General features: G+C 40.8%; 1 protein-coding gene across 2 annotated transcripts in view; it reads right to left on the bottom strand.

The window, feature by feature from the left end:
- PHACTR4 (phosphatase and actin regulator 4) overlaps positions 1 to 11998 on the bottom strand; it is a 105483-nt gene extending 93485 nt beyond the window's left edge. The window contains exon 1 of one of the 2 annotated variants that reach the window (XM_058553415.1): positions 11905 to 11998. The gene's annotated coding sequence lies outside the window, so the exon portion shown is untranslated. The remainder of the gene's footprint in view (positions 1 to 11904) is intronic. The other variant, XM_058553417.1, reaches the window with a different exon arrangement.
- Positions 11999 to 12356: the final 358 nt, after the last annotated feature.

Genomic DNA, 12356 nt, shown 5'->3' with positions numbered 1-12356 from the left:
CTTGACCGTTTAAAATAATTATGTGATTCTGACACATGAACAGATAAATGAGAATGATGAGAGGGAATTCACTGAAGAAACACAAGTGGCTAATAAACATGAAAATATGTTCAACCTGATTACTAATAAAGAAAACACCAATGTAAAATGAGTTTTGTTTGGTTTTTCTTGCCTATCAGAATGGCTAAAAATTTGAAGATTTAAAATATCCAATATGGAGAGAGAGGCAGGGGAAAAAGAGATATTAATCAAACAGTATAAGACGAATAAGTTCTGGAGACCTGATGTACAGCATGATGACTATAGTTAATAATAATGTATTATATACTTGAAATTTGCTGAGCGTAGATCTCAAGTGTTCTCACCACACACACAGACACACATGGTAACTGTGTGAGGTGATGGACACATTAATTAGCTTAATTGTGGTAATCATTTCACAATGTATATATACATCAAAGCATCACGTTGTATACCTTAAATACATACAACTTTTGTCAATCATATCTCAATAAAGCTGGAAAAAATATCTATATTGGTAGCATTCAATAAACGAATAAATTATGCTAATGTACACAAAAGTATACTCTCATAAATTGAACCAAAAGGTAATTTGGTGTTATCCTTTTGGAGGGCATTTTGGCAGTATCAATCAAATGCAAAATCTGTAACCTTTGACCCAGCAATTCCACTTTTAAACTAGCTCTACTCACAAAGATATTGTGGCAGTATTATGTATAATGGCAAAAACTGGAGATACTTGAAATGTCTGTCAACAGGAAAATGGTTAAAGTATGAAATCTTCATACATAGAATACTATGCAAACATTAAAAAGAATGAAGGATATCTACTATGTTCTGACATAAAAGGATATACTCAACCTACTGTTGAATAAAAAAAAGAAACAAGTTCCATAACGATAGGATACTAACCAAAATTGTTAGTGTTAGGTAACTCTTAGTGGAAGTTTGGAAGATACAGGAGTGGGAATAAGAAAGAAACAGCAGGGTGATGGTAAGGACTTTCAGCTTTTCATTTTATGTATTTCTATACTATCTGAATTTTTTATCATATATTTCCTTTGCACTTAAAGATTGTTTTTAAGAATTGCACATCAGAATTAATCATCTTATTTCTTCTTCTGGAATACTTGAGACTAAAGCTGGACTTCAGGCAAGAAAAGTTTCTTTTAATAGATGAAGTTTGGTTACATGTACCTATATGGTGTTAGAAATCAAGTAAAGGGGCCGGCTCCGTGGCTTAGCGGTTAAGAGTGTGCGCTCTGCTGCTGGCGGCCGGGTTCGGATCCCAGGCGCGCACGGGCGCACCGCTTCTCCGGCCATGCTGAGGCCATGTCCCACATACAGCAACTAGAAGGATGTGCAGCTATGACATACAGCTATCTACTGGGGCTTTGGGGAGAAAAAGGAGGAGGATTGGCAACAGATGTTAGCTCAGAGCTGGTCTTCCTTGGCAAGAAGAGGAGGATTAGCATGGATGTTAGCTCAGGGCTGATTTTCCTCACAAAAAAAAAAAAAAAGAGAGAGAAAGAAATCAAGTAAAAATGACCAATGGAAAGACTAACTTAAGTGGACTTTTTAAAAAAAATAGTTTCATGTATGCCTGGATCATAGGGATATCAAGTATAAAGATTTCCTCATGAAATAATACTTAGCCTCACTATTTACAGGAATGTAATATGGCATAATTGATGTTTAGGAAGTTAACACTTTTAATCTTTTTTAGTTAAAAGAAAGAAGTTGCTCAACAATATCTCTTCAATATTTTTTGTTCTGCCCTCCAAAAGCACTAGCACATACTAAAACACTTTATTTACTAAATCCTCTAAACCTTTTATTAATTCCTTAATATAAGCGCCCTGAAGAGAGTTAAATGCTTGTTTTTCTACTTCATTAAAATGGTGCCTTTCCTCCAGAGAGTTAAGAGGCTAGAAGAGAGCTTCTGCTTTTCTACAAAATAAAACAAATGTAAGCACAAAGAGGAGATAGTTTAAAAATATAAATAAGCCAGACACAAAAGGACAAATATTATATAATTCCACGTACATGAGGCACCTAGAATAGGCAAATTCATAGAGACAGAAAGTAGAACAGAGGTTACCAGGGGCTGAGAGGGAAGGGCAATGGGGAGTTATTATTTAATGGGTACAGAGTTTCTGTTCGGGATGACAAAAAGGTTATGGAAATGGATAGTGGTGATGGATGCACAATGTTGTGAATGTACTTAATGCCAATGAATTGTACACTTAAAAACGGTTAAAATGATAAATATAACCACAATAAAAAAACATAAAGTGTGCAATGATTAATGCAGCAAAAAAACCCAGACTTCTCATTTATCTGATGCCACAGTATGCAGATATATTCATTTAACAGAAAGGTTCTTAGTGGTCTGTGGCTACAGTAGAAGGATGAAACTCCTCTCCCAATTATACAAAGATGTTGTCCCAGATACCAGTTACCTCTTACCTAATTTTACGTAAGCACATAGAATATGTAAAAGACTGTTAGTAAATTTCCCAGTCTTACTGATATCACCAATAGGTAACAGCCATTGTGCCATCTTTTAATACATACAGTAAAGATACATCCATATCCTGAACCATAATGCTCTCCCTCAAATTTAAATTCAGAGGAATGGATAGGAGGCAAAGTTGGGTGTGTGCAAGTAAAAGGAAGTTATGACTAGTTCTATACAGTTCTTCTTTGGTATCTACTGGCAGCATTTTTAATAGGGATTTATCCACGACAGAGGGGAAGAAGAGGTAAGGCTATCTCCCTTAGGAATCCTCCTCCTTTCTACTGGTCACTCATTGGAGTGGGGAAAGCGTTTCAGGGCTCCACTTTTTAACCTGGTTTAATAAACAATCGACCCACCCAAGCTTCCCAAAGGACAACCATTTCTCTACAAACCCGATTCTGAGGTAAAGAAGAATGAAATAATCATCAATACCAGTGTGAGAAAGAAACTTTTTTTTAAATATTCTTGATCCCTTATAGAGAAGATTTTTAATTTCTAATGACCTAGGTGGATATGAGTATCTCAAGATGAATAAGAACATTTTAATTTAGTGTTTTCCCAAGCTCAAAATGTCCTCACAAAACAATTGCTACTAGGAACACTGGGTAGCATTCTGAAACAAATTAACTTAGAATAACATTTTTATCCCACATATCAAAATTAATTTTTCCAAAAGTAAAAAAAAAGTAATAATAGAAAAAGAAGTTGAGAAATTAATAAAGTATTTACTCCACTTATGGAGAAATAATTTTTTAATGATGGAAGAAATAAAGAAATTACAAAGGAAATAGTGAATAGCTATGGCATGAAATATGTAGGTTTCTGTACAAAACTAAATTAAAATAAAAACGAATACCACAGACTGGGGGAAATCTTTCAATAAACTTGAAAATAAATATTCATAATAAAAGGCTTACAAAAGTATCTAAGACCACAAAGACCTAAACAGTTAAATGAGCAAGAGACAATAACAGAATTTACATCACATGAAAAAAATGTTTGACTTTCTTAATAATTAAAATGTTAAAACAATAATTATGCACCATTTCTAACTATTAAACTGGAAATATATTTATTTTTTTATTTTTATTGAGGTAACTGGTTTATAACATTATATAAATTTCAGGTATACATCACTATATTTCAACTTCTTTAAGACCACATCGTGTTCACCACCAGAAGTCGAGTTGCCATCTGTCACCGTACAAATGTGCCCTTTTGTCCTCCCCCCTCCCCTTCTGGTAACCACCAATCTATTCTCTGTATCTATATGTTTGTTTGCTGCTGTTGTTTTAAATTCCTTGTATGAGTGAAATCACATGGTATTTGGCTTTCTCCATCTGACTTATTTCGCTTAGTGTAATACCCTCAAGGTGCATCCATGTTGTCATAAATGGCAAGATTTCATCTTTTTTTAATGGTTGAGTAGTATTTCATTATATATATACCATATCTTCTTTTTTTTTTGAGGAAGATTAGCCCTGAGCTAACATCCGATGCCAATCCTCCTCTTTTTGCTGAGGAAGATTGGCCCTGGGCTAACATCCGTGCCCATCTTTCTCTTTATATGGGACTCCACCACAGCATGGCTTGACAAGCGGTGCGTTGGTCTGCGCCCAGGATCCGAACCTGTGAACCCCATGCCGCAGAAGCAGAGTGTGCGAACTTAACCACTATGCCACCGGGCCGGCCCCATACCATATCTTCTTTATTCATTCATCCGTTGATCGGCACTTAGGTTGTTTCCAAGTCTTGGCTATTGTGAATAACACTGCAATGAACATAGGAGTGCATATACCTCTTCAAATTAATGTTTTCATGTTCTTTGGATAAATACCCAAAAGCTGGATCATATGGTAGTTCTATTTTTAATTTTTTGAAGAATCTCCATACTGTTTTCCATAGTGGCCGCACCAGTTTGCATTCCCACCAGTAGTTTACGAGTGTTCCCTTTTCTCCACATCCTCTCCAAAACTTACTTTTTTTTTTTTGAGGAAGATTGGCCCTGAGCTAACATCTGTTGCCAATCTTCTTCCTTTTTTCCCTTTTTCTCCCCACAGCCCCAGCAGGTAATTGTACATCATAGCTGTACATCCTTCTAGTTGTTCTGCGTGGGACGTGGCCTCAGCATGGCTTGACAAGCAGTGTGTAGGTCTGCACCCAGGATTCGAACCGGCGAATCCTGGGCTGCTGAAGTGGAGCGCACAAACTTAACTGCTACGTCACTGGGCCAGCCCCTTCTTGTCTTCTTAATAATAGCCATTCTGATAGGCATGAGGTGGTATCTCTTGTGGTTTTGATTTGCATGGAAATATATTTACTTTAAAATATTAAAATCCGGGCTGGCCCCGGCCCCGTGGCTTAGTGGTTAAGCGCGCGCACCCCGCTACTGGCAGCCTGGGTTCGGATCCTGGGCGCGCACCGACGCACTGCTTCTCCGGCCATGCTGAGGCCACATCCCACATACAGCAACTAGAAGGATGTGCAACTATGACATATGACTATCTACTGGGGCCTTGGGGTAAAAAAAAAAAGGAGGAGGATTGGCAATAGATGTTAGCTCAGAGCCAGTCTTCCTTAGCAAAAAAAAAAGAGGAGGATTAGCATGGATGTTAGCTCAGGGCTGATCTTTCTCACACACACACACAAAAAATTAAAATGCATTATTAGTAAGGTTGGTTGTGAATAAACAAGTACTGTAAGCTGTTAGTAACACCGCAAATTAGAATACTGATGTTGGCGCCTGCCCTGGGGCATAGCGCTTAAGTGTGCCCGCTCCGCTGCTGGCGGCCCAGGTTCGGATCCCCAGTGTGCACCGACACACCGCTTGTCAGGCCATGCTGTGGCAGCATCCCATATAAAGTGGAGGAAGATGGGCACAGATGTTAGCCCAGGGCCAGTCTTCCTCGGAAAAAAGAGGAGGATTGGCATGGATGTTAGCTCAGGGCTGATCTTCCTCACAAAAAAAAAAAAGAAAAAAGTTACATACACAAAGACCTATGTGGCAGCATTATTTGTCATGGTTAAATCAATTGAAACCAACAACACAGGAATTCTTAATCCAGTTTATTTTCACAAACAGGGACTGTTTAGTGGGGAGAATAAAGAGGTTAACACACTGCAGAGGGAACGGTGCCCTGCAGAGAGATGGACAAATCTCTGACCTTTGGGATCACTCAATGTAAGGATGAATCATTAATCTTTTATATCAATTTTTAACACCGTACTTCCAACCAAAGTGTAAAGATGAGAGTAAGCAGCTGGGCAGGGAGAATCAAGTATCCTGGTTATCAACTCAATGGCATGTGCGGGGCAAGGCAGGGTGAGAGAGTCCTCTGTAACAGATTAAATATGTTGAGTTCCACCAGAATCAGCCATCCATAAAGGAAACAAACAAACCAAGCAATGCACTCAAGTTCTGTCAGACAATCATAAAATTGTTATCTACCCTTAAATAAAATACAGTCAACATCCATCTGAAAAATACTCCTGGAAACTTGACTAACAAGTTCACATTTGAGAGAATAAATGTAGAGCATCTTTAACAATTAAGTTTTTAGGGGGCCGGCCGGGTGGCGCAGCGGTCAAGCGCGCGCGCTCTGCTGCGGTGGCCCGGGCTTCACAGGTTCGGATCCCAGGTGCGCACTGACGCACCTCTTGTCAGCCATGCTGTGGCGGTGTCCCATATAAAGTAGAGGAAGATGGGCACAGATGTTAGCCCAGGGTCAATCTTCCTCAGCAAAAAGAGGATTGGCATCGGATATTAGCTCAGGGCTAGTCTTCCTCACACACACACAAATTAAGTTTTTAAGTCACAGATTTGATTCAAGATTAGATTTGATTTTAAATGTACACCTGAAAAAACACCCAGTACCCTCATATACTACAAATAAATTTCTAAATTCAACACACTGACAGTTCACACCCTGAGAGGCTTCCCTTACCGCTGAGTACTCTGGAACAGAAGGAGCCACTTTAAATGAGTGCTTTCTCCCTCGTACAGCACTGATCACAGCACTACCCCCCTTTCCTTTGCCAGATATAATAATATCTTTTCTCATATTTATTAAACATTATACAGTTTACAAAGACCTCTCACATAGATTATCTCATCTGACACCTCTGAAGAAATGGTTACTACCCTTATTCTATAAATGAGGAAACCAACGTTTAAAGAGGTTAGCTGACTTGGATATTCACAGCAAGTAAGTGATACAGCTGGAACTAGAACCCAGGTCTTCAGACCTCAAAGGTAGTAAATATGTTATATTAAGTAAATATGTCAGAACTTTCAGATGGTCAAAACAAATACCTGGTGCTTTAAATATAATAGAGAACTTAAACTGAAAACCAAGCTTGAATCTGGAAGCTGTATAGTTTCAAACATGTCTTCCTTAAAAATCAAACAGCCACTAAACATACTTCCTCTCCTAAAACCCAGTGGTGTGTTTTTGGTTGTAAATCATAAAATCCCAGAATTTGAGAAGTCAACTAATCCAGACCCTTTCAGAGATGAGAAAATTGAAGCACTAGACTTGTGACTTGCTCAGAGACAGTGGCACCAGAGCCTTCCATTACAATATAGTGTGTCTTCTTCTAAGGCCCACATTAACAATATTCAAGAAATGTTGTCTTACTGAGAATGTAGGAGACAGAATGGATGGACTATTGGATAAGGTATGTCTGACTTCAGTTGGGCCCTAATTACTGTTCAGCAGCCCTTTTGCTCATCTCTGGTTGGCTCCCCTACTTTTTCCATGACTGCTATTCCAAATTTTAACACTCTCTGAAGTCAGCTAGCCCACTCTATCCTTTTATTATTCTGCAGATAACTTAACCTATTCCTTCAGAGAGGAAGATAAAAAAAAGAGGTCATCAGATATTAACAGACCCTCTAAGGCAGAAATTATGATGCTGAGCTTTGGTGATGAAATATACCTGGATTCCAGATCGCTTCCCTTACTTATAGGGTGCCTTTGGGAAATTTAGTTAATCTCTCTGAGCCATAATTTCTTCAACTGTCAAATGGGAATTCCCACCCATTCTACAGAATTTTTGTAAAATTAAATGAAATAACACATATAAAAGTACCCAGACTTTGGTCTGGGTACAGAATAAGCAGTTGGTAGCTACTTCAATTTCAACGTCCATCTCCATCACTTCCAAATATATCTTCTCGCATCCTTTCTTCGTATTTCCTTTCCAAGGCTCAGCTCTCTATGAGCTGTAGATTTTATTTCCTCTCAAGTCTTCTTTATTATCTCCTTTTTCTCTTGTGCAGATCTTCAATATCTACCTCTCTGCTGGCTCCTTTTCCTTTACCTTCAAACATGTCAAATCTCTTCCATCCTTTAAAATCAAAACAAAAAAAGGCCCTCAATCCTGCCTCTTTTTAGCATTTACTCTAAATATCTCCTAAACCCTCTAAACTACCCTGAAGATAGCAAACAATTACCTTTCAACACAGATCAGATTATATCAATTACCTGCTTAAAATCCTTAGACGGTTTAGCTATTCCCTAATCATAATCTTTAGCAAAGCATTTTGAATCCTCAGCACCCAGCCATCAACCTTTCCCTTCACCAGCCATTGTACTCCTCAACTCCTCAACCCCAGGGGTCCAGAGACCCCTAAGTATTCCATAACTTTCTAAAATTATATGCATATGTTTGCTTATTTGCAGTTTTCTGGGGTGAAAATCTTTTGCTCTTCTCAAATTTTCTAGAGGGGGTATCTAAACCAAAAAACGTTAAAAATCAATGCAATACCCTCTAGCCATACCAGACTACTCACTCTTCCCCAGACACACACCTTATACTTTCCTATCTCCTTTCCTATGCCCACGCTGCTCCGTCTGGCTGGAATAAGTTTAATAGTAACTGGTCTACCAGGTGAATTCTTATTCATCCCTCAAGAAGAAGCTCCAAAATCACTTCCTCTGTAATGCCTTCCTTCACTGTCTACCAAAACAGAATCCTTCAGTCCCTTACCTATATTATAACACGCCTCTATTTAACACTCACCACACTGTTAGGTGTTGTGATGTGTAAGCTTTTCAAGGCAGAGACTATATACCTTCAGCTTTGTGCTGCCAGAACATAACGAAGATCCTAGCATACAATGGGCAAAACAAAAAATCTGCTGAATAAAAGAACTATTTTGGCATTGCATTTGTGTTCTGGTATTCTCCACAACTGCCCCTGCCCACTTTGTTATTCATTCACTCATTCAACAAACATTTATAAAGTTCCAATGAAATACCTGGAGCTGTGTGCTACGCAGTAAGGATGCAGACTAGGACACAGTCCCGGCCATTAAGACAGTTAACTATGACAATATAGAACAAATAATAATGGTCTTATTTGATAAGTGCTATAAAAAAGGTCTACACAAAGGATTATGGTAGCACACGTGAAGATGTGACTAACAGTCACAGAAGTTAACATCAGACTCTCTTAGACCAGAGAATCCATCTATTCTGTCTCTTTCTTTATAAACAATCTTCTTCCAATGCTCCTTTTCCTTTTCTAATAGTAGTTAACAATAATTTACTACAGGAATTTGAAGGGTATAATGCCACCAAATTCTTATCCTACTCACTTCTGGAAACAATTCCACAAGCTAGGTACAGCAGGAATCATTATCCCCATGTTAAAAATGAGAAAACTAAAGTTCAAAGAGGTTACTGCTCAAGGTTGCACAGTAAATAAGAGGGGATTTTACTTATTTAGTACTTATTAACTGTGTGACTCCGCCCTCTTCCCCTCCAACCCCCAAGCAGTCTATAAGCCCCAAGAGGGAGAAGACTTGTTTTCACTCTTTGTCTTCAGGGTCTACAACAGTGCTAGGAACACAATGGATGAATTGGTATGGAATAAAGTAGACCAACAGCAAAAAAACAAGGGAAAAAAGTTCCTTCCCATTATGATGGCATAAGAGATTTAAAAGAGGCTCCTACTAGTTAGGAAGACTAATTGTATTGACTCAATTCCATTGGCACGTTATGCATTTTACCTAAGAAGAATTTAAGTAAGGGAAGTGAAGTAGGTTTCTATTTCTGATGTCACATTCATGGCATGTAGTGACATAAATCCAAGACTTAAACTGCAGGTCTGAAACTGATTAAAAGTTTTTACTAAAAGCAAAAACTAAAGAAAGCATTTTCTTTATGAATCTGGACTCTTTAGCTAGAAAAGTATCTGAATTTCAGTTCTTCTTCAATGCTAGTTGCAGCAGCCAAAGCTGCTATCTATATATGTCCTCTAACATATTTCTTAATAAAACTTGAAGCAAAGATTAGTCAAAATCTTTTAGTAAAAAATCTTTCAGTAATGATTAGTCAAAACCACAGGCCAGTAACTCATCACCCTTTGACCCCCAGGGCTCCAGAATTTTGCCTAGGCACAAGGTAATCACAGCAAACCATAAGACAAGGTGATGGGACCAATGTTCAGTATGACATGTGGTTCAGTATGACATTGTTTATGGTTCTAGAAGCTCCAGTTCCTCATAAATCAGTCTGCTCTGATTGGAAAATATTTCCATTAGTTTCTCTAATATTTAAATTTTAGCCAAATCACAGGCTGTTGGTGGTATAACGAGTAACCGCAACAGGTGTGAGGTAATGGAAAGAGCACTGGACTTGAAGTATGGTTTACTCTATAATTTCCTATCTAGGTTAACTATGTGACCTTGAGCAAGTCACCTGACATTTCAGAGACTGTAAATTTAACATTTAGCAGCCATAAAATGAGAGAACAACCACCTCACAGAATTGTAGTGAGAATTAAAGTACATAATGTATATGAGCTATTTTCAAAAAATAACACTGAAAGCATTGTCATGTTTGAACAAATAAGTAACAGCCTGTCATGAGCAACTGCTGTTCCTCAGATTATTTCTAAAAGTTTTAGAGAAATTCTGCGGATGCTTCTTCAAAGCACAGCCAGGAAAACAAACAATCTCCACTCACTGCTGGATTAAAAACTGAAGAACAACTGCATTAAAGACCTCCACCCCTATACAATATAACTGTGCAATATTACCGATACCATCTGGGATTCTCAGAGTAAATCACTTCCATTCTGAGACACCTAATCAAGCACAAAGGGTTTTCTTTGCCTACTTGGCTAGAGTGGGAATTTAACCTATATAACTTCAGTAACTTTCCCTGATTCATGTAAAGGGGTCCTGGTTGTCCTCATTTCAGAGACTTGAAATATTAATCTATTTTTCAAAAGAAGTATCTGCAATGGCCCTTATAAAGCTTTATTTTAAGCTGAATCTAGCAATGCACGCTTCCAAAGGGACATACATAAAGTTACCACTAACTAACAAAATTTGATCAAACCCACACGATTCACCGGTTGCAATAAGGATCAACTATCTCTCCTCCCTCCAACTGGCTTGATTTCTTTTACTTCCGTTGCTTTCTAGAAGCCACTAGGTTTCTGGTTTCTCTATAAAGCAGATCCTTCTATTAATGGACGTTTGCTTTCAACTTTGTTTTAAACAAAAGAAATAAGAAAAGGACTGGGGGGCTCGGGGGGCGAGGAACTGGACGGCTGGACGAAGCACTGTAGTCTTTTTCTGCATGCAATGAATGGAAAGGCTGCTCGCTGCCCCATAAATCACTTTCTCTCGGAGATTCGAGAGGTGCGTGAACTACCATTCTGCCCATCCGCACTGGTTCTCTGGCTCCCCGATCACAGCTGCGACCCACACAGACATCGCAGCAAATTCCATCCCTTCCCGGTTTCCCCGAGAGGGAGGCTCACTTCTTTTCCACAGGCCCATCCCCCTACCGAGAGTCGTGCCCCAAAGCCGCCGGGACTGACGTTTAGGAGTTGGACAATAACCTCGAGGTTTTCAACAGAAACTCCGTCTGCCTCTGCCTGGCTCTGAGGCCTCCGCTCTGACCAGCCGGGATACGGAGGTCCAACGGAGGACGGTTTTGAAAAATGGACTTTGACTCGATCCAGTTACCGTAACCGGATCCCCAGGGACAGGTCCCCGTCAGGGACTGGCCGGGCGGGCTCCCCCGAGGAGGCGACTCCACGCACGGGCACAAAGCAACCCAAACAAAAGGGCCCCGCCAAGTCGCGAGGGGCGGAGAGGGCGAGCCTGCGCGGGGCGCGCTGCGGGCGGAGAAGCCACGGCGGGACCGTTGTGGGAGGGCGGAGGAGGAGGAGGCGGCAGCCCCTGCCCGCCCCGCCCTGGCCTGACGCGACCGCCGCCCGGCCGTTACCCCCGCTGGACCGCGACCCCCTCGCGGAGCCAAGAACGCGGCCCGAGCCTAAGAGATGCCCACAACCCGACCCCGCGCACTTCCCGCTCACTTTCTCTTGCTCGCTGAACTCACCGCCGCGGCCTCCTCAGCCTCCACAGTAGTTTCTCCCGGAAATCCTACCTGGCCCGCCGGCCGCCAGAGCCTTCAGCCCCCAGGAGGGGGGAAGAGGGAGCGGGCCGGACAGTGAGGGGTAGGAAGTGCCGCCGCGGGGCCTCACGGGACTTGTAGTCTCCAGCAGAGGCCAGTTGTGTCCCGAGCCGGACAAAATGGCGGGAACCTCTCGGCCTTTGCTCTCCGGGCGCTGGGCCCCACACGGCCTCTCTGGGCATGCGCCACCCGCTGCAGGCGTCCTGCGTGTAAAAGAAGTTGGGAACCTTTCCTGGTACGGACGGGAGCAAAGGTCTTTGGACTTGGGAGGACAGAGTTCAACACTGGGCTCCAGGCAGTGCCTAAGGAGGGAGCTTATGCAAGTGTGCTGTTGTAGGAAAACTGCGTCCAGTCCCTGTCTGGCTAAGTTTCAATTA

Source organism: Diceros bicornis, chromosome 13 (assembly GCF_020826845.1).
Source record: "Diceros bicornis minor isolate mBicDic1 chromosome 13, mDicBic1.mat.cur, whole genome shotgun sequence".
In the NCBI taxonomy this organism is placed as follows: domain Eukaryota; kingdom Metazoa; phylum Chordata; class Mammalia; order Perissodactyla; family Rhinocerotidae; genus Diceros; species Diceros bicornis.
Note: the sequence above shows the minus strand (reverse complement) of the source record. Positions and strands in the feature narration are given on the sequence as shown.